The sequence below is a fragment of the Bubalus kerabau genome, chromosome 5 (genome assembly GCF_029407905.1).
Source record: "Bubalus kerabau isolate K-KA32 ecotype Philippines breed swamp buffalo chromosome 5, PCC_UOA_SB_1v2, whole genome shotgun sequence".
Lineage (NCBI taxonomy): Eukaryota > Metazoa > Chordata > Mammalia > Artiodactyla > Bovidae > Bubalus > Bubalus kerabau.
The window spans coordinates 113365489-113393213 of record NC_073628.1 but is presented as its reverse complement, the minus strand read 5'-3'; the positions used below and the strand labels follow the sequence as shown (position 1 = coordinate 113393213).

The following is a 27725-nucleotide window of genomic DNA, read 5'->3' as shown; positions in this document are numbered from 1 at the left end:
GCACTCCTAACCCACAGAAACTGTGACACAGTGAATTCATATTGCTTTTTGTCACTAAGGTTGTGGTAATTCTTAACACAGCAATCGAAAAATAATAGACACATAAAAGACAATGAGGGACTTCTGTGGTGGTCCCTCAGTGGCTAAGACTCCGCGATCCCACTGCAGGGGGCCAGGGCTCAATCCCTGGTCAGGGAACTAGATCCCACATGCCGCAACTAAGAGTTTGCATGCTGCCAGTGGAAAATAAAAAGAAAAAAGATCCCACATGCCACAACTAAAGATCTCACCTGTGATAATGAAGATTCTGCGTACCACAACTAAGACCCAGCACAGCCAAAAAAAGACAATGATACCTCTCTCCCATTCTGCATGCCTGTGAGGGTTCTTGGTGCTTTCTGGAGAAAAAGGTAGCATGGCAGTTTCTTGAGTGCAGTGATGATGATCATTTCCCCCACATCTGATCATCTCCACTGAGCCATACAACATCACCCCTCATCAGGTTAAAGACCTCTCAAGGTCAGGGCTGGGTCTTTCTTTTTATAAAAAACTATAGCACTTACATAGTCTTTAAAAAATACAGGGTGAATCAATTCCATGCATTTCACAGAGACAGCAATTTGAGCTGGTGACAACATGTGGCCCTGGCCCAGCCACTGAGCCTCTTGGTGGCCTCTGCTATAACACAGGGGATGGCAGCCACCTTCTCCTCTGCTAATCAAGGGTTAAGGACAGGTGTGAGCATGTGTGTGAAAAGCTGTGTGCTCTTTGAAAGAATCGAGCTATATTAAGTCAACGTGTGCTTCTTGTCAGTCAGTGTTTGTAATTATGCTTTTTCAGGGCTCACAATGTGCTGGAACCTGCCTGGTTATAGGAGTATCAGCTTTAGAATCAGTTTTGATTGCCGGGCTGGGTCTGCTGAGCACAGCAAGAATGCCTGAATTCAGTGCTGATGGCGCTTCTGGAAAACCTGGCCTCAGAATCATATGGTTTCCATTTCATTGGTTTTTCTCAGGATCTGAAGACATTTTGACTAAAAAAAAAAAAAATCATTTTTTAAGAAAAGTTTTAAACATGTTTAAAGATTTTCCTTAAAAAAAAAAAAAAGGATACCTAGAACATGTCCCTTCACCTTAAAAAAAAAAAAAAAAAAAGATGACAGAATAATTGCTGCATTGACAGCTGTGTAAAAATTGGGCTTCTCAAAGAGAAGAGCTTTTGGCCATTTTCTGTTTATGCCCACAAATAACCTAGAAACTTTGTAATAGCAACCTGTCAAGCAAATTTTAAATATCTAGATTCTCACGTCTTGTGCTGGTACCGCTAATATTCAGCAGCTTAAAACACTTTGCACCTTCCTCATGATGCTTCAGTGTATCCACTTTGTCCTAAAACTGGCTGTGAAAGTAAAACTCCATGTTACATGTGATTATATCAAAGTCACAGCTAAGCCAGCTTCTTGACGAAAAAAATAGAAATTTACTTGTGAAAGCCAAATAATTTCATTTACTTAGACTCTACTCAGGACAGCAAGGAGATCAAACCAGTCAGTTCTAAAGGAAATAAGGCCTGAATGTTCATTGGAAGGGCAGATGCTGAAGCTGAAGCTTCAATACTTTGGCCACCTGATACGAAGAACTGACTCACTGGAAAAGACCCTGATGCTGGGAAAGATTGAAGGCAGGAGGAGAAGGGGGAAATAGAAGATGAGATGGTTGGATGGCATCACTGACTCAATGGACAAGACTTAGAGCAAACTCCAGGAGATAGTGAAGGACAGGGAAGCCTATTGTGCTGCTGTCCAATTGGACACAATTGAGCGACTAAACAACTTGTACTGTGGTTACAAGATGGTGGAGTAGAAGGACGTGTGCTCATCTTCTCCTGCAAGAACTCCAAAACTACAACCAGCTGCTGAACAACCATCGACAGGAGAATGTTGGATCCCACCAAAAAAATACCCCACATCCAGGGGCAAAGGAGAAGCCCCAACAAGACAGTAGGAGGAGCAAAATTATGTTTAGAATTAAATCTCTTCCCACCAGAGACACTCGGAGGGCACAAACAAAACCTTGAGCACAGCAGGACCCAGGGACCCCACAAGAGACTGAATCAGACCTGCCTTTGAGCGTCTGAGTGTTGTCTACAGCAGCACAGGTCAGCAGTGACCTGCAGCAGGGACAGGGGCTCTGGCTGCAGCACATCTGGGAGGCACTACATGTAGCATAAGCCCTCTTGGAGGAGGTTACCATAGTCCCACCACAGAGCTGTGGGGCAGATGACCCACAAACTGCAGAACAACTTGGTGGATCCCTAACCTAGGGATCCAGCAAAGCGACTGAGAACCCCCAGGGAATATGACTTTGAAGGCCAGTGGGACATGATTATAGAATTTCCACAGGACTGGGGAAACAGACTCCTGGAGGGCACAAACAAAACCTGTGCGCACCAGGACCCAGGAGAAAGGAGCAGTGACCCCACAACAAACTGAGCCACACTTGCCTGTGAGTGTCTGGGAGTCTCCTGCAGAGGCATGGGTTGACAGTGGCCTGCCACGGTGTCAGGGGCACTGATTACAACAGTCCTAGGAGCCATGGAATGCTGGTATAAGTCCTTTTGAAGGAGGTCACCATTACCCCTACCACAGTCAGGGAGGGAACACAGCCCCACACGACAGCAGAAGGTTGCATTAATGATTTACTGAGCATGGCCCACCCATCAGAGCAAGACTCAGTTTGCCCCAAAGCCAGTACCTCCCATAAGGAAGCCTCTGTAAACCTCTTATCCTTGCACATCAGAGGCCAGAAAGAATGAAAATCACAATCACAGAAAACTAACCAAACTGATCACATGGACCACAACCTTGTCTAACTCAATGAAACTATGAGCCATGCCATGTAGGGCCACCCAAGAAGGACAGGTCATGGTGGAGAGTTCTGACAAAACATGGTCCAGTGGAGGAGGAATGGCAAACCACTTCAGCATTCTTGCCTTAAGAACCCCATGAACAGCATGAAAAGGCAAAAAAAATGAAAGATGAACTCCCCAGGCCATTATGCTACTGGAGAAGAGTAGAGAAATAGCTCCAGAAGAAATGAAGAGGCTGAGCCAAAGTGGAAACAATGCCCAGTTTTGGATATGTCTGGTGGTGAAAGTAAAGTCCAATGCTGTAAAGAAAAATATTGCATAGGAACCTGGAATGTTAGGTCCATTCAGTTCAGTTCAGTCGCTCAGTAATGTCTGACTCTTTACGACCCCATGAATCGCAGCACACCAGGCCTCCCTGTCCATCACCAACTCCCGGAGTTCACTCAGACTCACGTCCATCGAGTCAGTGATGCCATCCAGCCATCTCATCCTCTGTCATCCCCTTCTCCTCCTGCCCCCAATCCCTCCCAGCATCAGAGTCTTTTCCAATGAGTCAACTCTTCGCATGAGGTGGCCAAAGTACTGGAGTTTCAGCTTTAGCATCATTCCTTCCAAAGAAATCCCAGGGCTGATCTCCTTCAGAATGGACCGGTTGGATCTCCTTGCAGTCCAAGGGACTCTCAAGAGTCTTCTCCAACATCACAGTTCAAAAGCATCAATTCTTTGGCGCTCAGCTTTCTTCACAGTCTAACTTTCACATCCATACATGACCACTGGAAAAACCATAGCCTTGACTAGACAGGCCTTTGTTGGCAAAGTAATGTCTCTGCTTTTCAATATGCTGCCTAGGTTGGTCATAACTTTTCTTCCAAGGAATAAGCGTCTTTTAATTTCATGACTGCAGTCACCATCTGCAGTGATTTTGGAGCCCCCCAAAATAAAGTCTGACACTGTTTCCACTGTTTCCCCATCTATTACCCATGATGTGATGGGACCAGATGCCATGATCTTCATTTTCTGAATGTTGAGTTTTAAGCCAACTTTTTCACTCTCTTCTTTCACCTTCATCAAGAGGCTTTTGAGTTGCTCTTCACTTTCTGCCATAAGGGTGGTGTCATCTGCATATCTGAGGTTATTGATATTTCTCCCAGCAATCTTGATTCCAGCTTGGGCTTCTTCCAGCCAAGCCTTTCTCATGATGTACTCTGCATATAAGTTAAATAAACAGGGTGACAATATACAGCCTTGACGTACTCCTTTTCCTATTTGGAACCAGTCTGTTGTTCCATGTCCAGTTCTAACTCTTGCTTCCTGACCTGCATACAAATTTCTCAAGAGGCAGGTCAGGTGGTCTGGTATTCCCATCTCTTTCAGAATTTTCCACAGTTTATTGTGATCCACACAGTCAAAGGCTTTGGCATAGTCAATAAAGCAGAAATAGATGTTTTTCTGGAACTCTCTTGCTTTTTCCATGATCCAGCAGATGTTGGCAATTTGGTCTCTGGTTCCTCTGTCTTTTTTAAAGCCAGCTTGAACATCTGGAAGTTCACGGTTCACGTACTGCTGAACCTGGCTTGGAGAATTTTGAGCATTACTTTACTAGCGTGTGAGATGAGTGCAATTGTGCTGTAGTTTGAGCATTCTTTGACATTGCCTTTCTTTGGGATTGGAATGAAAACTGACCTTTTCCAAAATTTTTTTTCCCAAAGTTTTCCAAATTTGCTGGCATATTGAGTGCAGCACTTTCACAGCATCATCTTTCAGGATTTGAAATAGCTCAACTGGAATTCCATCACCTCCACTAACTTTGTTTGTAGTGATGCTTTCTAAGGCCACTTGACTTCACATTCCAGGATGTCTTGCTCTAGGTGAATGATCACACCATCGTGATTATCTGGGTCATGAAGATCTTTTTTGTACAGTTCTTCTGTGTATTCTTGCCACCTCTTCTTAATATCTTCTGCTTCTGTTAGGTCCATACCATTTCTGTCCTTTATCGAGCCCATCTTTGCATGAAATGTCCCCTTGGTATCTCTAATTTTCTTGAAGAGATCTCTAGCCTTTCCCATTCTGTTGTTTTCCTCTATTTCTTTGCACTGATCTCTGAGGAAGGCTTTCTTATCTCTTCTTGCTATTCTTTGGAACTCTGCATTCAGATGCTTATATCTTTCCTTTTCTCCTTTGCTTTTCACTTCTTTTCTTTTCACAGCTAGTTGTAAGGCCTCCCCAGACAGCCATTTTGCTTTTTTGCATTTCTTTTCCATGTGGATGGTTTTGATCCCTGTCTCCTGTACAATGTCATGAACCTTAGTCCATAGATCATCAGGCACTCTATCTATCAGATCTAGTCCCTTTGGTCAAACAGGAGATGACAACAGTGAACATTGACATTTTAGGAAACAGTGAGCTAAAATGGACCAAAATGGGCAAATTTAATTCACACGGCCATTATATCTACTACTGTGGGCAAGAATTCTTTAGAAGAAATGGAATAGCCCTCATAGTCAACAAAAGAGTATGAAATGCAGTATTTGGGTGCAATTTCAAAAATGACAGAATGATCTCTGTTCATTTCCTAGGCAAACCATTCGGTATCACAGTAATCCAAGTCTATTGATGGATTCTATGAAGATCTACAAGACCTTCTAGAACTAACACACACAAAAAAGTTGCCCCCCCCTTTTTTTTTTCATAGGGGACTGGAATGCAAAAGTAGGAAGTCAAGAGATAAATGGAGTAATAGGCAAATTTGGTCTTTGAGTACCAAATGAAGCAGGACAAAGGTTAACAAAGTTTTGCCAAGAGAACACACTGGTCATAGCAAACACTCTCTTCCAACAACACAATAGAAGACTCTACACATGGACGTCACCAGATGGTCAATACCGAAATCAGATTGATTATATTCTTTGCAGTCAAAGATGGAGAAGCTCTATGCTGCTACTGCTAAGTCACTTCAGTCGTGTCTGACTCTGTGTGACCCCATAGACGGCAGCCCACCAGGCTCCACCTTCCCTGGGATTCTTCAGGTAAGAACACTGGAGTGGGTTGCCATTTCCTTCTCCAATGCATGAAAGTGAAAAGTGAAAGTGAAGTCACTCAGTTGTGTTCGACTCTTAGCAACCCCATGGACTGCAGCCTACCAGGCTCCTCCATCCATGGGATTTTCCAGGCAAGAGTACTGGAGTGGGTTGTCATTGCCTTCTCTGGGAGAAGCTCTATACAGTCAGCAAAAACAAGACTGGGAGCTGATTGTGGCTCAGATCATCAACTCCTTATTGCAAAATTCAGACTTAACTTGAAGAAAGTATGGAAAACCACTAGGTCATTTAGGCATGACCTAAATTGAATCCCTTATGATTATACAGTAGAAGTGAGAAATAGATTCAAGGGATTAGATCTGATAGAGCCCTGGAAAGAACTATAGATGGAGGTTCATAACACTGTACAGGAGGTGGTGATCAGAACTGTCCCCAAGAAAAAGAAATGCAAAAAGGCAAATTGCTTGTCTGAGGAGGTCTTGCAAACAGCTGAGAAAAGAAGACAAGTGAAAGGGAAAAGAGATAAGGAAAGATATACCCATCAGAATGCAGAGTTACAAAGTATAGCAAGGAAAGGTAAGAAAGCCTTCCTAAGTGACCAATGCAAAGAGATAGAGGAAAATAATAGAATGGGTAATTCTAGAGATCTCTTCAAGAAAATTAGAGATACCAAGGGAACATTTCATGCAAAGATGGGCACAATAAAGGGCAGAAATGGTATGAACCTAACAGGAGCAGAACATATCAGGAAGAGGTGGCAAGAATACACAGAAGAATTGTACCAAAAAGATCTCAATGACCCAAGTAACCGTAACAGTGTGATCACTCACCTAGAGTCAGATATCTTGGAGTACAAAGTCAAGCAGGCCTTAGGAAGCATCATTACAAAGTTAATGGAGGTGATGGAATTCCAGCTGATCTATTTCAAATCCTAAAGGATGATGATGATGCTGTAAAAGTGCTGCACTCAATATGCCAGCAAATTTGGAAAACTCAGCAGTGGCCACAGGACTGGAAAAGGTCAGTTTTCATGCCAATCACAAAGAAAGGCAATACCAAAGAATGCTCAAACTACTGCACAATTGCCCTCATCTCACAAACTAGACTTCCCTGGTGGCTCAGATGGTAAAGCATCTGCCTACAATGTGGGAGACCCAGATTCGATCCCCGGGTTGGGAAGATCCTCTGGAGAAGGAAATGGCAACCCACTCCAGTAGTCTTGCCTGGAAAATCCCATGGATGGAGGAGTGTTGTAGTCTACAGTCCATGGGGTCACAAAGAGTCGGACACGAATGAGCGACTTCACTTTCACTTGCTAGCAAAGTAATGCTCAAAGTTCCCCAAGCTAGGCTTCAACACTATGTGAACAGAGAATTTCCAGATGTTCAAGCTGGATTTAGAAAAGGCAGAGGAGCCAGAGATCAAATTGTCAACATGATGAATCATAGAAAAAGCAAGAGAATTCCAGAAAAACATCTACTTCCGCCTCATCCACTATGCTAAAACCTTTGACTGTGTCGATCACAACAAACTGGAAATTCTTAAAGAGATGGGAATACCAGACCACCTGACCTGCCTCCTGAGAAATCTGTATGCAGGTCAAGAAGCAACCGTTAGAACCGGACATGGAACAATGGACTGGTTAAAAATTGGGAAAGTAAAAAAAAAAAAGTAAAAAAAAAAAAATTGGGAAAGTACATCAAGACTGTATATTGTCACCCTGCTTATTTAACTTATATTCAGAGTATAACGTGCAAAATGCCAGGCTGGATGAAGCACAAGCTGGAATCAAAATTTCCAAGAGAAACATCAATAACCTCAGATATGCAGATGATATCACCATTATGGCAGAAAGTGAAGAGGAACTAAGGAGCCTCTTGATGAAAGTGAAAGAGAAGAATGAAAAAGATGACTTAAAACTCAATATTCAAAATACGAAGATCAAGGCATCCGGTCCCATCACTTCATGGCAAATAGATGGGGAAGCAATGGAAACAGTGACAGACTTTATGTTCTTGGGCTCTAAACTCACTGCAGATGGTGATTGCAGCTGTGAAATTAAAAGACACTTGCTCCTTGGAAGCAAAGCTATGCCAAACCTAGACAGCATATTAAAAAGCAGAGAGATTACTTTGCCAACAAAGGTCCTTCTAGTCAAAGCTATGGTTTTTCCAGTAGTCAGATATGGATGTGAGAGTTGGACCATAAAGAAGGCTGAGCACTGAAGAACTGATGCTTTTGAACTGTGGTGTTAGAGAAGACTCTTGCGAGTCCCTTGGACTGCAAGGAGATCAAACCAGTCAATCTTAAAGGAAATCAATCCTAAATATTTATTAAAAGCACTGATGCTGAAAGTGAAGCTCCAAAACTGTTGCCACCTGATGCAAAGTGCTGACTCATTAGAAAAGACCCTGATGTTGGGAAAGATTGAAGGCAGGCAGAGAAGAGGATGACAGAGGATGAGATGACTGAATGGCACCACAGACTCAATGGACATGAGTTTGTACAAGCTCCAGAAGATGGTGAAGGACAGGGAAGCTTGGTGTGCTGCAGTCCATGGGGTCACAGATTCAGACATGAATGAGTGACTGAACAACAAAAACAACAACAACTCAGGACAGAGTTTTACACCAATACAAATAATAAAGCTTTAGCCCAAAGGTACTAGTAGAATTAATTAGTCATGACTTTTCCTTTGTATGTTAGCTCAGATCTGTCCATTAAGCCATGATTTCAATGGGCTCCAGTTTTGTCAATTGAGAAAATAAGATGCAGATGAAATCACATGACAAGTGGGCAGTGTGGTCTCCAGGGGAGAGCTTATAAGAATCACATCTCCATCAAGATGTCACCCAGCTGAAGACTTATGGGGACTCTTTTCTCTCCTCCTGCTGGTCTCCATCTTCATGCACGCTAGATCTGTCTACAGAACAATCAGAATCTGGGACATTAGCTGCTCAAGTACTAAATCTTGGCAAGGGAGCTAGAGTTGACTGATAAATACCATGCAGGGGACAGGCTGCATGTTAGAGGAGGTAAGGATATGGCTAAGCCCAGGCGGCTCAGAGGCAAAGCATCTGCCTGCCAATGCAGGACATGCAGGTCCTACTCCTGGGTCAGGAAGATTCCCTGCAAAAAGAAACAGCAACCCACTCCACTATTCTTGCCTGGAGAATCCCATGGACAGAGGAGCCTGGCTAGCTATAGTCCACGGGGTCACAAAATAGACACAATTTAGCAACTAGACAACAACAACAAGCTATTGCAAGTCAAGGATATGGCTAAGCTATTGCTATTTTATTATAATTAACAAAAGAGTTAATTTGTTAACAATTATCCTTAACACCAGCAGACATCACTTTCTATTTGTGTAGAAAATAGAATACACCAGTAGTTACTGCTTAAGAAGCAAAAGATAATAAAATGATGCTCGATCTTTGTTTCTCAGATTTTAGGCTCCCCTTTTAACAGATGAGAACACTGAGCCTAGGAATAGATAACCGAGTTGCACAAGGTCATGTATGTTGGTGGCAGATTTGGGTCTACCTATTCTGGTTCCTCTAGTATTTTCACTTCGTGCACCACTCACATGATTTACAGCTACAAAAATACACAGGCTTTTCGACTTACAAGTTTGTTCCCTTGGGAGCAAGTCACTTCGCTCTGAGAGCCTCCCTATGGTCACCCGTGAAATAATCCCTATGGTCCTGCCCAATGCTGAAATCCCTTAATTCTAAGCAGATAAAAGGAGGACAAATATAAGGGATGAGGCTCTGAGATTTTAGTCTTCTTTGGGAGGAGGCTCTTTGTTTTTGAAAGAGAGTGAAGCATAAGAGAAGAGAGGGGTAAAGCAGAGATTCTTGCCTGTTGGAGCAGTGACATTTAATAAAGTGATTAGGCAATGACATTAAATAAGTTTTCAAGTCATTTGAGTGGTTAATTGGCCAACTCGATTGAAGAGATGTTTTCTTAAATAAATCTGAGGGCATCCATGGTACAAACTCACAGAAAATGTTATTCTTTTCATCTACGGCATCTTGATATAAAACCTCTTTTAAATCCTCCTGTTTTGACTAGAAAGGGAGAGCAGACCAGAAAAATGACAGGACATCCTGCAGTGGAGGTTCCCCAAGGGGAGGATGGTGGGAGCACTGTCAGTTCAGATGAATGACTTGCATTCTCCTCTCTTGTTGGCATGATCTGCCAGCCTCAACACACACTAACCATGGTGTTTTTACCCTTATAACACACTCCTGGTAGCACATCAGAGAGTTTCAACAGTGCCCATCATTCCTCATGTGCACCCGGGGAAGATGTCACACCCCAACTGCCACTGTCCCCTCCAGGCTCTGGATGTGACTTTCAGTGTCACTCACCCCACCCCCAAAGTGGCATGGATCTGGCAGGGTACACTTGATGCATTCCCCCACTGCCAAACTTAAGAGAAGCATAGGGATAGCCTCCCTGCACAGAATCAGGTTAACCATGTTAACGATGATATGTGCAAAGGTAAGTGCTAATCATGATGACTATTAGGTTGGCTAAAAAGTTCATTGGGGTTTTTCATCAGAGATTACAGAAAAACCCAAACGAACTTTCTGGCCAACCCAATAATTACTAAATGGCCTTGTATTCATAGGAGACCTTTAAGAGGAGAGAGTGTGAGAGGTGAAGGGACTTGATAGAGACCATTCCACAAGAAAGCAAAAATCAAACTCACATATTCATCTCTAAAACCTATCACTCAGCTCTCCTTACCCTCCCTCACCTCTGTCCATGGAACAGACAATCAGTTAATAAGCAGTTTCTATGCACAAAGACCGTACTGGATGACGGTACAAGTTAGATCCAATACTTGCCTTCAGGGAGCAACAAAAAATATAGAACTTGAAGATTCTGTAATGAGCTTAAAAGAATAATGTTCTCTCCCTCCCTCTTTCTCTCTCACACACATACTTACACAGAACTTTACTGACATGAGACCTCATAGGCTCCATCCCGAGGGCCCCCAGTTTACAAGTTTTTGCTGTGTGATAAGCAGCCCTTCACTCATCAAGGACGGATTCATCTGTCAGTGGCAGAGGCTTCAGACTTGCTTGCCAGGTGTCCTTGGCACTTTCCTTGGGGAGACAAGCTAACTGAGAGCCTCACCCAGAGCCTCATGTGATAAAGCCTGGGTCACTGTGTGCAGACCCGGGAGGCCCCTCTGGCCCAGAACTTCCCTTGAGGTCATAGGGTTCTCCAGAAGAGAGAAGGCAAGGCAGACCAGAATCTCTAAGCGAAAAGCTGCACATTTCAAAGCCTTTGAAACCTGATCTCCATGCAGATTAATCTTCCTCAAAACCACTTCCATGACACCCCAGTAGCTCCTTGTGCCTGAGAACAAACCTGTCTTCCTTCCTCCCCCAGGCACTGAGTCCCCATCAGCTGCTCCGCAGTGGAGGAGTAACGAGTAGAGACCACAGAGCCAGAACGCCTGGCTTCTCAGGTTGGCTCCACCTCTCTTGGCTCAGCGTCCTCAACTGTTTAAAAAAAAAAAAAAAACAACAACAATAATAGTAGTGCCTCCTCATAGGGCTGTGGGCATTAAATGCCATAACATTTGTAAAACCCCCAAAAAGTGCCTGGCCCTGGTGAGTGCTGTGTGTGTTCACTGCTGTTTCTTCCAAGGCATCTATATAGGTTTTTGAAGCCCAAAAGAGTCCAGAGCCACCACCTCACTCAAGGCAGGCACATTGTTTACAGGTAAGAAGCCTGGGAAGACAAAATCTCTGCTAAAAATGTGTCCTCATCAGCCCTCCAGGGTCTCTACATGTGACTCCAGTGGCCTAACCGGTCCTCTTCCCCCAACAGTCTCTAGTTAATGCCAGCAGAGGTAGACAGTCCTTTTGCCTTTATCTGTGGCCTCTGTCACTTGACCTCTGATAGTCCCGCCATGAGTTTCACCATACACTCACTCCTGTCTTCCTTTTTTCTCTGTAAGTCTATATCTAGCACATCTTTGAGACTCATGTTCTCCAAAGAGTCTGTCAACACTAGCCTCTGTGTTGATTACTTGCTTCCTTTGCCTTCCTACAGTCTTTGGTCTCTGATAAATTTGCACCTGATCAGATCATGGAACTAGAGGCAAGGAGTGAGATCCTAGAGATTGCCTGGCCCCAGTGTTCTCAGCAGCCTGGAGTGTGTGCATGGTATGTGTGCTGGAGGAAGGAGGAGTGGCATGGAGAAAAGGAAGGAGGAGAAGAGAGGAATAACTGATATCTTGGGTTGGGATGTATTTCTATATTTTATAATATTTGGAAAACCTCCAAGAAGATTTTGATGTAACTCTCCAGTCTGAGCCGCTGATGGAACCCCCTTCACATTGTTTGATTGATAAGAAAATGTAGGGCCACAGAAGTTCAGTGAGTTACATGCATTATTCAAGATTTGGGGCAAAAACAGGACATGAACCTGGGTTTCTTAGCACTAAGCCTAGGGCACCTTTTGTCTTTATATCACTTGTGTCAGAAGTTAATTGAAATTTTAAGAAGCTGAAATCCATAAATTCCAGAGCTACCATCATCATTGACAATTATGTTTTGATACCAATTATTATGTTCCAGACATTGATCTAAAACTTTCCATTCATTGGCTCACTTAATTCTTAAAACACTTTATGAAGTTGATGTTGCTGTTATGCCCATTTTTACAGAGGAACAAACTCAAGAACAGAGAAGTCAGTGATGGTATCCCAAAAAAGTCCTTTGGACAATGTAAACCACCTAAGATCCATAGATGTTAATCTGATAAGGGAACTGTGGCCACAGAAGGTTATACTAAATTCCTCTTGGCCACCCTCATTTTAAAAATCTCTACGGATTGATGACAAGCCTAAAAATCTTAGAGAACAAAAGCAACATTCACCTAAAATCCATTTCTTGGCTTGGAAAAGGATGCTTAAACCTTCTGCTGTGGGGGAAGCTTTGTGGCTCCTGTTCAGATGGTCTGTCAGCATGGGCCTTATAAGAAGGTAGCTATATATCCCTTGTACTATCTTAAAAAACCATAAGGTCAGGTGTGTTTCCCCAACCTGGGCCCTGATAGACAACCAACAACTGCTGATATCCTGCATGCCCTGAGTTACAGTGCTCTTTCCTTAGATCCCCCCAAACCCAACTGTTGTTGATGTTCAGTTGCTAAATCCTGTCCAACTCTTTGCAACACCATGGATTACAGCACACCAGGCTTCCCTGCCCTTCATTATCTTCTGGAATTTACTCAAACTCATGTCCATTGAGTCGGTGATGCCATCCAACCACCTCATTCTCTGTTGCCCCCTTCTCCTCCTGCCCTCAGTCTTTGCCAATGAAAGCATCTGGGTCTTTTCCAATGAGTCAGCTCTTCTCATCAGGTGGCTAAAGTATTACAGCTTCAGCTTTAGTCCTTTCAATAAATATTCAGGACTGATTTCCTTTAGGATCATCTAGTTTGATCTCCTTGCTGTCCAACAAACTCTCAAGAGTCTTCTGCAACACCAGTTTGAAAGCATCAGTTCTTCAGCACTCAGCCTTCTTTATGGTCCAACTCTCACATCTGTATGTGACTACTGGAAAAACCATATCTTTGACTAGATGGACCTTTGTCAGCAAAGTGATGTCTCTGCCTTTTAATAGTCTGTTATTTCTGGCTCCTGCACCCCTTGCTCTCAGTTTCCCATTTCCCACTGTAGGAGACAGATCTCCAAGAATTACCTGTCCCTTTGCCTAATTTGGAATTGCCCCACCAGCTCTTGATATAGCCCTCTTTATATATTCTGTTACCAAGACTGCCTGAATCGTGCCGTTTGGCACCTGCCCCCGGCTATGGCCAACCACTCTCCCTGGTCCAGCTACTGAAGCTGCCTTAGTCATCCCCACCACATCCCTGGCAGACAGCTGGTTCCACCCTCCAGAGAGGAAGACTTTTCTGTTCCTGCCTCCTTCCCCATGGTCTGGCTTCCATTTTTGAAGCCCCAGCTCACTTCCCAGAGGAGCCAGCCTCTGTCTACATAGGCGAATTTAAGTGTTTCTCTCAGGACTGAGAAGCTGAGAGAAGTCGAAGCCAATGACAGGGGGATCGGCCACCACTGTGCAGGCTGCAGCACTGAGGCGGGCTGACGAGGAACTCCATTGTGATCCACAGCCCTCACAGTGACTCTCGCTCTTGGCTTTCTGCCACACCTGTCACGGAATCTGAACTTTTAGCCCCAGCTCTGCCCTACTGGGGCCTTGGCACAGACCAGAATGTAAAGTGATAATGCCCTGAGCTCTGCCAAACAGTACAGAGCTCCGGAGATGTTACAGATGCAGCTGTGACCAGCAAACAACAGTGTTTCCGGGATTGTGTTTGTAAATACATGAGTTGCCCGACAGCTTGTGGAATTAAATATAGATGCTACATCACAAACTCTAGCTAAAATAAACTATATGCTGCTCAATGAATGTCAATAAGTACACTGAGAAAGAATCATTATCCCTTTCTGTAGCAGGGTCCAAGAAACCCATCTCTAAGTGGTTTTTCAGTTGTTTGTTTTTTGATGAAGGCAAATTTTTTTCTCCCTCGGGCCTTGGACTGGTATTGCAGGCAGCTGGGGGAGGGTGGTGTGAAGCGACAAAGTGGATGCCATCACTAAGTCGGGTGTGTTGGGAGCAGTGTGTATGGTATGGTGGCAGGAGCCAGCTGGGAGGTTACCAGGTAGACAAAGAAATCACTAGTCAACTTTTTTGGGGACTGATGACCAAGGGGCACCATTTCTAAAAGTATGGTGTGAGGCCATTGGTGGTTTGGAAAGATTGTCTAAGGGAAACATGCTTACTCATCACTATACATCTGCTCTTTAGTTCTCAAACTAAATTATTCACCTTCTTTTGCTAGGATTACTACAGGTGCTCATATATTATCAACATCTTGTATTAATAATGGCAGGTTAACAGAAGCAGGTATTCCCACACTAAAATCAGCATTATGCAAGAGTTTACTGAGCACTCTCTCTCCATCTGGCTTAAGCTGACATGGCTTATTGCCATGCAATCCTTTGTGCTGATGCAAAGCTCACTCTGCCCTACCCAGATCACCAAACCTCCACTCTAGGAAGTGGTACATAAGGAGGGGTGCTTTGAATCTAGGGTCTCTTCAGTATTATCCTGAGGAGTTAAGGTTTTTACTTGTGTTGATCATGTCATGTAACTGCTGATTTTATTTGTTTGCTTGCTTTTTTATGATGTTCCTTTGCTTCCCTGGTGGCTCAGATGGTGAAGAATCTGCCTGCAATGAAGAGGACCCTGGTTTGATTCCTGGGTCGGGAAGATCCCCTGGAGAAGGGAATGGCAACCCACTCTGGTATTCTTGCCTGGAGAATTATATGGACAGAGGAGCCTGGTGGGCTACAGTCCATGGGGTGGCAAACACTCGGATACAACTGAGTGACTAACACTTTTACTCAATTATTTAACAGCAAGTTCTATCTCCACTAAAAGGAGAAGCTATATACTTAGACTGTAGCAATTCTGGTACTATCTGGAGATCCTTGTGCAAAAAGCTTTCAGAGACTTCAGTGGAAGAACTAGAGCAAAGCTTTTAAAGTCTTAATTCACAATTCATTCTGTCTCAAACTGCTACTGACTACCTAAACTATTTTTGACAAATTGAGCCTTTTGTAAAATGTGGTAACAAGTTTCCCACTTCCTTCCTTTTAGGAAAGTTAATAAATATCTGCACATTATTCCAACTAATGTTTATTGGACAAAGAACATTCCATTTAGCTAGAATGTAAAAGGCATGTGGGGACTGTGGGAGAAAAGACTAGAAGGCAGTCCTTGGATTTCTTTGAAAGCAAGGTGAGTATGAATCTTTGTTACAACTTTCTTATGACAAGCCTTCTTAGCCAAAGTCACAGTGGGAAGACTCTACACTAAACAGAATTTGCATATGTCCACATCTCAGGGATAACTGAGGCTTGAATCAGCAACTTCCAAATCAAAACTGAGATAAAATTATTTTCAGCCCAATTGTGAATTGTGCTATTGTCAGTCTAAATCTTTAGAAAACTACTGTGAGAGCATTAAAATTACAACTAGCTGTTGAACAACAATCAATAGGAGAATGCTGAAACCTACCAAAAAAAAAAAAAAAAAAGCCTCTTAGCCTCCTCCATCAGAGGGCAGGCAGAAGAAGCACAAAGAATCATAGTTCCACAGTGACTAAAATAAAAACCATATTATAGAACCTTAATCAGCATGAAAAAAGCAGAAAATCATGTCCCAGATGAAAGGACAAGATAAAACACCAGGAAAAACACCTAAACAAAGTGGAGATAGGCAGCCTTCCAGAAGAATTCAGAATAATGATAGTGAAGATGATTCAGGATCTTGGAAAAAGCATGGAGGCAAAGCTTAAAAAGATGCAAGAAATGTTTACCAAAGACCTAGAAGAATTAAAGAGCAAACAAACAGATGAGTGATACACTAGAAGGAATCAATAGGAGAATAACTGAGGCAGAAGAATAGATAAATGAGCTGGAGGACAGAATGGTGGAAATCACTGCTGCAGAACAGATTATAGAAAAAAAAGGATGAAAAGAAATGAAGACAACTTAAGAGACCTCTGGGACAACATTAAATGCACCAGTCAGTCAGTTCAGTTGCTCAGTTGTGTCCAATTCTTTGTGACCCCAAGGACTGAAGCAAGCCAAGCCTCCCTGTCCATCACCAACTCCTGGAGTTTACCCAAACTCATGTCCATTGAGTCAGTGATGCCATCCAACCATCTCATCCTCTGTTGTCTGCTTCTCCTCCCACCTTCAACCTTTCCCAGCATCAGGGTCTTTTCAAATGAGTCAGCTCCTCGCATCAGGTGGCCAAAGTATTGGAGTTTCAGCTTTAACATCAGTCCTTCCAATGAATATTCAGGACTGATTTCCTTTAGGCTGGACTGGTTGGATATCCTTGCAGTCCAGGGAACTCTCAAGGGTCTTCTCCAACACCACAGTTCAAAAGCATCAATTCTTTGGTGCTCAGATTTCTTTATAATCCAACTCTCACATCCATACATGACCACAGGAAAAACCATAGCCTTGACTAGACAGGCCTTTGTTGGCAAAGTAGTGTATCTGCTTTTTAATATGCTGTCTAGATTGGTCATAACTTTACTTCCAAGGAGTAAGTGTCTTCTAGTTTCATGGCTGCAGTCATAATCTGCAGTGATTTTGGAGCCAAAAAAATAAAGTCTCTCACTGTTTCCACTGTTTCTCCATCTATATGCCATGAATTGATGGGACCTGATGCCATGATCTTTGTTTTCTGAATGTTGAGCTTTAAACCAACTTTTTAACTCTCCTCTTTCACTTTCATCAAGAGGCTCTTTAGTTCTTCTTTACTTTCTGCCATAAGGATGGTGTCATCTGCATATCTGAGGTTATTGATATTTCTCCCAGCAATCTTGATTCCAGCTTGTGCTTCATCCAGCCCAGCCTTTCTCATGATGTACTCTGCATATAAGTTAAATAAGCAGGGTGTCAATATACAGCCTTGACGAACTCCTTTTCCTATTTGGAACCAGTCTGTTGTTCCATGTCCAGTTCTAACTCTTGCTTCCTGGCCTGCATACAGATTTCTCAAGAGGCAGGTCAGGTGGTCTGGTATTCCCATCTCTTTCAGAATTTTCCACACAGTCAAAGGCTTTGGCATAGTCAATAAAGCTGAAATAGATGTTTTTCTGGAACTCTCTTGCTTTTTCCATGATCCAGCAGATGTTGGCAATTTGATCTCTGGTTCCTCTGCCTTTTCTAAAACCAGCTTGAACATCTGGAAGTTCACGGTTCATGTATTGTTTAAGCCTGGATTGGAGAATTTTGAACATTACTTTACTAGCATGTGAGATGAGTATAATTGTGCAGTAATTTGAGCATTCTTTGGCACTGCCTTTCTTAGGGATTGGAATGGAAACTAATTTTTTCCAGTCCTGTGGCAACAGGAGTTTTCCAAATTTGCTGCCATATTGAATGCTGCACTTTCACAGCATCGTTTTTCAGGATTTGAAATAGCTCAACTGGAATTCCATTACCTTTACTAGCTTTGTTTGTACTGATGCTTCCTAAGGCCCACTTGACTTCACATTTCAGGATGTCTGGTTCTAGGTTAATGATCACACCATCGTGATTATCTGGGCCGTGAAGAAGTTTTTGTACAGTTCTTCTGTGTATTCTTTTTTTTTTTTTTTTTTTTTTTGCATTTTTTTAAATTTTCTTTTATTTTTAAACTTTACATAATTGTATTAGTTTTGCCAAATATCAAAATGAATCCGCCTCAGGTATACATGTGTTCCCCATCCTGAACCCTCCTCCCTCCTCCCTCCCCATTCCATCCCTCTGGGTCGTCCCAGTGCACCAGCCCCCAAGCATCCAGTATCATGCATCGAACCTGGACTGGCAACTCATTTCATACATGATATTTTACATGCTTCAATGCCATTCTCCCAAATCTTCCCACCCTTTCCCTCTCTCACAGAGTCCATAAGACTGTTCTATACATCAGTGTCTCTTTTGCTGTCTCGTACACATTGTCATCCCTTCTTAATATCTTCTGCTTCTGTTAGGTCCATACCATTTCTGTCCTTTATCGAGCCCATCTTTGCATGAAATGTTCCCTTGGTATCTCTAATTTTCTTGAAGAGATCTCTAGTCTTTCCTATTCTATTGTCTTCCTCTATTTCTTTGTACTGATCACTGAGGAAGGCTTTCTTATCTCTCCTTGCTATTCTTTGGAACTCTGCATTCAAATGGGTATATCTTCCTTTTCTCCTTTGCTTTTTTGCTTCTCTTCTTTGGGGCTGGTGCACTGGGATGACCCAGAGGGATGGTATGGGGAGGGAGGAGGAAGGGGGGTTCAGGATGGGGAACACACGTATACCTGTGGTGGATTCATTTTGATATATGGCAAAACCATACAATATTGTAAAGTTTAAAAATAAAATTAAATTTAAAAAAACAAAGGCACCAACATTTGCATTATTGGGGTACCAGAAAGAGATAAGTGAAAAGACCTGAGAAAATGCTTGAAGAGATAATAGCTGAAAACTTCTCTAACATAGCAAAGGAAAGAGTCAGCCAAGTACAGGAAGCACAGAAAGTCCCAGGCAGGATAAACCCAAGAAGGAACACACCAAGACACATAATAATCTGACAAAAATTAAAGACAGAGCTAAAATATTAAAAGCAACAAGGGAAAATTGACAAATAACACACAAAGGAACTCCTATTAGCCTATCAGCTGATTTCTCAACAGAAACTCTCCAAGCCAGAAGAGAATGGCATGATATATTTAAAGTGATGAAAGGGAACAACCTACAACCAAGGATATTCTACCCAGCAAGTCTCCTTCAGATTTGATGGAGAAATCAAAAGCTTTCCAGACAAGCAAAAGTTAAGAGAATTCGGCACTACCAAACCAACTTTACAACAAATGCTTAAGGAACTTCTCTAGGCAGGAAAAAGAGAAGGAAAAGACCTACCTACATAAAATAAACCCAAAACAATTAAGAAAACAGTAATAGGATCAAACATATTGATAATTACCTTAAATGTAAATGGATAAATGGATTAAATGCACCAACCAAAAGACACAGACAGACTGAGCAGATGGAAATGTGTGCACGTATGGTATGTACTTCCACTTGCCACATCACTCTGCTTGACCCCCCAAATTGTATGTAATTATTTTACATTGTTAGGTTAATCATGGTACAAAGTCCTATTTACTGAGGGCTTATTTTCTACTGGATGCTGTGCTAAGCACTTTACTTGCAACAAGGTGGGTATTATTGATCCATGAGCACTAACAGAAGCAGAAGATATTAAGAAGAGATGCCAAGAATACACAGAACTGTACAGAAAAGATCTTCACGACCCAGATAATCACGATGGTGTGATCACTCACCTAGAGCCAGACATCCTGGAATGTGAAGTCAAGTGGGCCTTAGGAAGCATCACTACGAACAAAGCTAGTGGAGGTGACAGAATTCCAGTTGAGCTACTTCAAATCCTGAAAGATGATGCTGTGAAAGTGCTGCACTCAATATGCCAGCAAATTTGGAAAACTCAGCAGTGGCCACAGGACTGGAAAAGGTCAGTTTTCATTCCAATCCCAAAGAAAGGCAATGCCAAAGAATGCTCAAACTACCGCACAATTGCACTCATGTCACATGCTAGTAAAGTAATGCTCAAAATTCTCCAAGCCAGGCTTCAGCAATACATGAACCATGAACTTCCTGATGTTCAAGCTGGTTTTAGAAAAGGCAGAGGAACCAGAGATCAAATTGCCAACATCTGCTGGATCATGGATAAAGCAAGAGAGTTCCAGAAAAGCATCTATTTCTGCTTTATTGACTATGCCAAAGCCTTTGACTGTGTGGATCACAATAAACTATGGAAAATTCTGAAAGAGATGGGAATACCAGACCACCTGATCTGCCTCTTGAGAAATTTGTATGCAGGTCAGGAAGCAAGAGTTAGAACTGGACATGGAACAACAGACTGGTTCCAAATAGGAAAAGGAATATATCAAGGCTGTATATTGACACCCTGCTTATTTAACTTATATGCAGAGTACATCATGAGAAACACTGGGCTGGAAGAAACACAAGCTGGAATCAAGATTGCTGGGAGAAATATCAATAACCTCAGATATGCAGATGACACCACCCTTATGGCAGAAAGTGAAGAGGAACTCAAAAGCCTCTTGATGAGAAAGTGAAAGTGGAGAGTGAAAAAGTTGGCTTAAAGCTCAACATTCAGAAAACGAAGATCATGGCATCTGGTCCCATCACTTCATGGGAAATAGATGGGGAAACAGTGGAAACAGTGTCAGACTTTATTTTGGGGGGCTCCAAAATCACTGCAGATGGTGACCGCAGCCATGAAATTAAAAGACGCTTACTCCTTGGAAGGAAAGTTATGACCAACCTAGACAGCATATTCAAAAGCAGAGACATTACTTTGCCAACAAAGGTTCATCTACTCCAGGCTATGGTTTTTCCAGTGGTCATGTATGGATGTGAGAGTTGGACTGTGAAGAAAGCTGAGCACTGAAGAATTGATGCTTTTGAACTGTGGTGTTGGAGAAGTCTCTTGAGAGTCCCTTGGACTGCAAGGAGATCCAACCAGTCCATTCTGAAGGAGATCAGCCCTGGAATTTCTTTGGAAGGAATGATGCTAAAGCTGAAACTCCAGTACTTTGGCCAACTCATGGGAAGAGTTGACTCATTGGAAAAGATTCTGATGCTGGGAGGGATTGGGGGCAGGAGGAGAAGGGGACGACAGAGGATGAGATGGCTGGATGGCATCACTGACTCAATGGATGTGAGTCTGGGTGAACTCCAGGAGTTGGTGATGGACAGGGAGGCCTGGCGCGCTGTGATTCATGGGGTCGCAAAGAGTCGGACACGACTGAGCGACTGAACTGAGCACTTAATAGAAGGAAAGTGAGATTCTAAGAGATTAAGAAACTTCTGCAACTTCTTGCCTTCCTACTTTCTTTCCTAATTCAGTCAAAAAGTCAATAGGCCTATATGATAGGGGTGACATAGTAAGGGTCTTAAACCATGTGAGTTAGGTGGTTGAAAGGGGAAACAACTAGTGGAGGAAGAAAATTGGCTACATACAGGGGCTATCTAGGGGCTGTCCAGGTGGCTTAGTCGTAAAGAATCTGATTGCCAATGCAGGAGATGTGGGTACAATCCCTGGATCAGGAATATCCCCTGGAATAGAAAATGGCAACCCACTCCAGTATTCTTGCCTGGAAAATTTCATACACAGAGAAACCTGTCAGGCTACAGTCCATGAGGTCACAGAGAGGCAGACATGACTGACAGACTGAGCATGCACACAAAGGGGGTCTAGCCAGTAAGCGAATATATTGAGGATAATAAGAGCTAAGTTTCTCGCGGTTAAGAAAGTTATAAATATGGGAAATACAAAAGCTAGGATAAACCCTGTGGCATGGCCTTGGGATTAGAGGTATAAACTTGTAGTTCTAAATACAGGTAGAGAAATAGAGGGTTATAAAGAGATGGAAAGATTTTGGACTTGGATTTCTTTGAAAGAAATAGATGGATAGAATAAAAGTATGTGTTTGTGTGTATATGTTAAATGTAATATATTCTGGATTGAATTCTGGAACAGAAAAATGATACTAGTGGAAAAACTGATGAAATCTAAGTAGTTTGAGTCTAGTTAATAGTACTCCACCAATGTTAATTTTGTTTTGACATATATTCCTCAGTTACATAAGATATTAAAATCAAAGAAAGCTACATGGAACTAGAGATCAATCACAGGAGAAATAAAGAAAAAAAATAATTATATGGAGACTAAACAACATGCTGGGTTTCCCAAGTGGTTCAATGGTAAAGAATCTGCCTGGCAATGCAAGAGATGCAGGTTTGACCCCTGGGTTGGGAAGATCCCCTAGAGAAGGAAATGACAACCCACTCTAGTATTCTTGCCTGGGAAATTCCATGGACAGAGAAGCCTGGCAGTCTACAGTCTATGGGGTCATAAAGAATCGCACATGACTCGGAAACTAAACAACATCAACAAAACAATATGCTACTAAAAAAACCATGGGTAAAAGATGAGATCAAAGGAAATTTAACAAATACATTGAGGCAAATGACAATGAAAACACAACTATACAAAATCTATTGTAAGCAGCATAAGTGGTTCTTAGAGGGAACTTCATAACAATTCAGGCCTTCCTTATAAAACACACACACACACACACACACACACAAGAAAAATCTCAAATAAACAGCCTACCTATCACTTAAAATAATTAGAAAAAGAAGAAAAAATAAAACTTAAGGTCAGCAGAAGGAAGGAAATAAATAAAATAGAGATTCAAAAAACAATACAAAAAATCAATAAAACCAAAAGCTGGATCCTTGAAAGGGTAGACAAAATTGATAAATTTCTGGCCAGACTCATCAAGAAGAAAAGAGAGAGAACAAAAATAAACAATATATGGAATGAAAAAGGAGATAAATCAACTGATATAGAAATACAAAAGAACATAAGACAATACTATGAACAATAATATGCCAACAAATTCAACAACCTAGAAGAAATGGACAAGTTTCTAGAAACAGAGTTCACCAAAACTGAACGAAGAAGAAATTAATAATTTGAACAGACCAATCACTAGAAGTGAAATATAATCTTTAATTTAAAAATTTCCCTACAAATTTGCTGTATGCCTCAGGGAACTCAAACAGGGGCTCTGTGCCAACCTAGGGGGGTTGGATGGGGAGGGAGATGGGAGGGAAGTTCAAGGGGGAGGGGACATATGTATACCTATGGCTGATTCATGTGGGGTTTGACAAAAAAACAACAAAATTCTGTAAGGCAATTATCATTCAATTTTAAAAAATTAATTAAATTAAAAAAAAAAAAAACTTCCCTACAAACAAAAGTCCAGGACTAGATGGCTTTACAGAGAAGTTCAATCAAATATACAAGAAGAACTTATACCTGCTGCTGCTGCTGCTAAGTCGCTTCAGTCGTGTCCAACTCTGTGAGACCCCAGAGACGGCAGCCCATGAGGCCACCCCCCCCAACCCCCCCACACTCCCCCCCGCCCGTGCCCCCCACCCATCACTGGGATTCTCCAGGCAAGAACACCGGAGTGGGTTGCCATTTCCTGCTCCAATGCATGAAAGTGAAAACTGAAAGGGAAGTCGCTCAGTCGTGTCCGACTCTTTGCAACCCCATGGACTGCAGCCTACCAGGTTCCTCCGTCCGTGGGATTTTCCAGGCAAGAGTACTGGAGTGGGGTGCCATCGCCTTCTCCGGAACTTATACCAATCCTTCTCAAAATCTTCACAAAAATGAAAGGAACGCTCTCAAAGATATTCTATGAAGCCACCATCACCCTGATGTCAAAACCAGACATGATACCAGCAAAACAGGAAATATAGGCCAGTATCTCCAATTAATATAGATGCAATAATTCTCAAGAAACTGTTAGCAAACTGACTCCAACACATGAAAAGATCATGCACCACAACCAGGTGGGATGCATCCCAAGTTCATAAGGACTGTTCAACACATGCAAAATCAATGTGATATACCACATCAATAAAGCAAACAATGAAAAACACCAGATCATCTCAATTGATTCAGAAAAGCATTTGACAAAATTCAATATCCATTAATGACAAAAACTCTTACCAAAGTGGGTATAAAGGGAACATACCTCAATATAATAAAAGTTACTTATGACAAATCCACAGCCAATATCATATTCAACAGTGAAAAGCTGAAAACCTTCCTGCTAAAATCGGGAACAAAACAAGGATACTCTCACCTCTTCTCTTCATCACAGTATTAGAAGTCTCAGCCACAATAGTCAAACATGAAAAAGAAAAGTATCCAAATTAGAAGGAGAGAGTAAAAATTGTCATTATACGCACATGACATGGTACTACATATAGAAAACCCTAAGGACTTCACACAGAAACTACTAGAACTGATAAACAAATTCAGCAAGGGAGCAGGATACAAGACTAACAGACAGAAATCAGTTGTATTTCATTGCATTGACAATGAAACATCAAAAATGGAATGTTAAAAGAAATACCTTTCAAAATCACACCACCCCAAAATTAAAACACTTAAAAACAAACCTGATCAAAGAGGTGAAAAACATATACACTGAGAACAATAAGACTTTACCAAGAAAATGAAGATGATTCAAAGAAACAAAAAGATATCCCATGTTTTTGGATTGGAAGAATTAATATTGTTAAAATGGCCTTACTACCCAAAAGCATTCTAGGAATTTACTATGATCCCTATCAAATTATCCATGACATTTCTGACAAAATGATAACAGATAATCCTAAAATTTATATGGAATTATAAAACACCCAGAATTGCCAAAACAATCCTGAAGAAAAGAAGAAAGCAAGAGGCATAACCCTCACAGGCTTCAGACAACACTACAAAGCTACAGTAATCAAACCAGCATGATACACAAAAAACAGACATATGGGTAAATGGAACAGAAAAGAGTCTAGAAATAAACCCACATACCTATGGTCAATTCATCTTCAACAAAGGAGACAAGAAAAAACAATAGAAAAAAGACAGTCTCTTCAGCAAGTAGTACTGTGAAAGTTGGACGGCCACAAGTAAATTAATGAAGTTAGAACACACTCGCACACCATACACAAAAATAAATTCAAAATGGCTTAAAGCCTTAAACAAAGACATGACACCATAAAACTCCTAGAAGAGATTATAGGCAAAACATTCTTAGATGTAAGTCGCACCTACATTGTTTTAGGTCAGTCTCCCAAGGCAATAGAAATAAAAACAAAAATAAACAAATTTGACCTAATCAAACATGCAAGCTTTTACAAAGCAATGGAAACCATGAACAAAACAAAAAGATATCTTACAGAATGGAGGGAAATATTTGCAAATGATGCAACACAGAGCTTAATTTCCAAAACATACAAACAGCTCATACAACTCAACAACAACAACAAAACCCAAATGAAGCATGGGTAGAAGACCTAAATAGACATTTCTCCAAAAAGGAAATATACCTGGCAAATAGGCACCTAAAACGATCTTCAATATAGCTAATTATTAGAGAAATGCAAATCAAAACTACAATGAGGTACAACCTCACACAAGTTAGAATAGCCATCATTAAAAACTCCACAAGTAACAAATACCAGAGTGAATATGGAGGAAAGGAAACCTTCCTACACTATTTACGGGAATATATTTTGGTATGGCCACTATGGAAGACATTATGGAGGTTCCTCAAAAAACTAAAAGTGGAATTACCATATGATCCAGCAATCTCACTCCTGGCATACATCCAAATGAAACTGTAATTCAGAAAGACACATGCACCCCTATGTTCATAGCAGCACTATTCACAATAGTCAAAATATGGAAACACTCGAATGCCTGTCAACAGATGAATGGATAAAAAGGATGTGGTATCTATATACAATGGAATACTACTCAGCCATAAAAGGAATGAAATAATGCTATTTGCAGCAACATGAATGCAACTACGAATTATTAAACTAAGTGAAGGCAAAAAGAGAAAGACAAATAACATATGATATCACTTATATGTGGAATCTAAAATATATAGAAATGAACCCATTGTACAAAACAGAAACAGGCTCACAGAGAACAAACTTGTTGACAGGGTCAGGGAGGGGTGAGAGGGAAGCAGGGGTTAGCAGATGTAAGCTATTATATATAGAATGGATAAACTACTGTCCGACAGTATAGCACAAAGAAATGCATTCAATATCCTGTGATAAACCACAATGGAAAATAATATTAAAAAGAAAGTGTGTGTGTGTGTATGTGTGTGTGTATGTATGTATGTATGTATGTATATATATGTGTGTGTGTGTATGTGTGTGTATGTATATATATATATATATATATATATATACACATATATAACTAAATTGGGGCTTCCTGGGTAGCTCAACTGGTAAACAATCCACCTGCAATGCAGGAGACACTGGTTCTATTCTTGGGCTGGGAAGCTCCCCTGGAGAAGGGATAAGCTACCCACTCCAGTATTCTTGGGCTCCTTGGTGGCTCAGACAGTAAAGAATCTGCCTGCAGTGTGGGAGACCTGGGTTGGGAAGACCCCCTGGAGGAAGGCATGGAAACCTACTCCAGTATTTTTGCCAGGAGAATCCCCATGGACAGAGGAGCCTGGTGGGCTACAGTCCCTGGGGTCATAGAGTCAGGTACAACTGAGTGATTAAGCACATAACTGAATCACTTTACTGTACAGCAGAAATAACACAGCATTGTAAATCAACTATACTTCAATCAAAAAGATAAAATTAGAGGAAGCTAGGTAAAGGATACACAGAATACTGCACTCTAACTTTTTAAGTCTAAAACTACTTCAAAATAAAATGTTTATTTAAAATTAGAGTGTATACATGCATATAGGTAAATTATACATATGTTTCATAGCATATATGTACATATACAAATACACACAAAGCAATCGTTCCCAGTTCAGTCCACCCAAGTACATCCTGCAGAATTCACTAGCTTCAGGATCTTGGTTTCTAAGTCCTGTTCTCCACTAAAAGGAATCAAAGATTCTTGGAGAAATGGATGATTACAGGTCTGTAGCAGTTAAGGTATAAGAGGAGTCTGGAACATTTTTTTGTGACAGAAACTTTTTGTGTGCTGGCAAATTTTTAACAATTAGATCTTTGGAGGGAAAAGTTCTGGTTGCAGATTTTGCCCGTTTCTATGAAGTAAGTGAATACTCCCAACGTGCTTGATTCTAAGCTACCAACTTGATGTTAGCAGTGCGGTCTGAGGTGTCAGTTGTGTCTGACTCTTTGCAACCCCATGGACTCTAGCCTGCCAGTTTCCTCTGTCCATGGAATTCTCCAGGCAAGAATACTGGAGTGGGTTGCTGTTTTCTTCTCCAGGAGATCTTCCTGACCCCGGGATTGAACCCACATCTCTATGTCTCCTGCATTGGCAGGCAGGTTCTATAACACAAGCACCACCGATGTTAGTTAGCACTCGCAAATTTCCTGAGAAATTTAAAATGGGCTCTTACAAAACAGTTTAAGCCAGTTCTTGCAAACCACTGGATTAAAAAGTACCCACAGAATGATGAGCGCATGTCAAAAGGACACAGAGCTGCCTTAAAAGGCTTCCCCTCATGAATCTTGGGACAATTTGACACAACAATAGTAATGGATTATATTCCTTTGAACAAAGCA

At 41.6% G+C, this 27725-nt stretch overlaps 1 protein-coding gene across 2 annotated transcripts in view; it reads right to left on the bottom strand.

The window, feature by feature from the left end:
• The window catches only part of BRINP2 (BMP/retinoic acid inducible neural specific 2), a 153460-nt gene that overhangs the window by 71383 nt on the left and 54352 nt on the right, over window positions 1-27725 (bottom strand). Inside the window, exon 2 of one of the 2 annotated variants that reach the window (XM_055582749.1) lies at window positions 11298-11431. The exons of the other annotated variant lie outside the window; for it this stretch is intronic. The gene's annotated coding sequence lies outside the window, so the exon portion shown is untranslated. The remainder of the gene's footprint in view (window positions 1-11297; window positions 11432-27725) is intronic. 2 annotated transcript variants of the gene reach the window in all.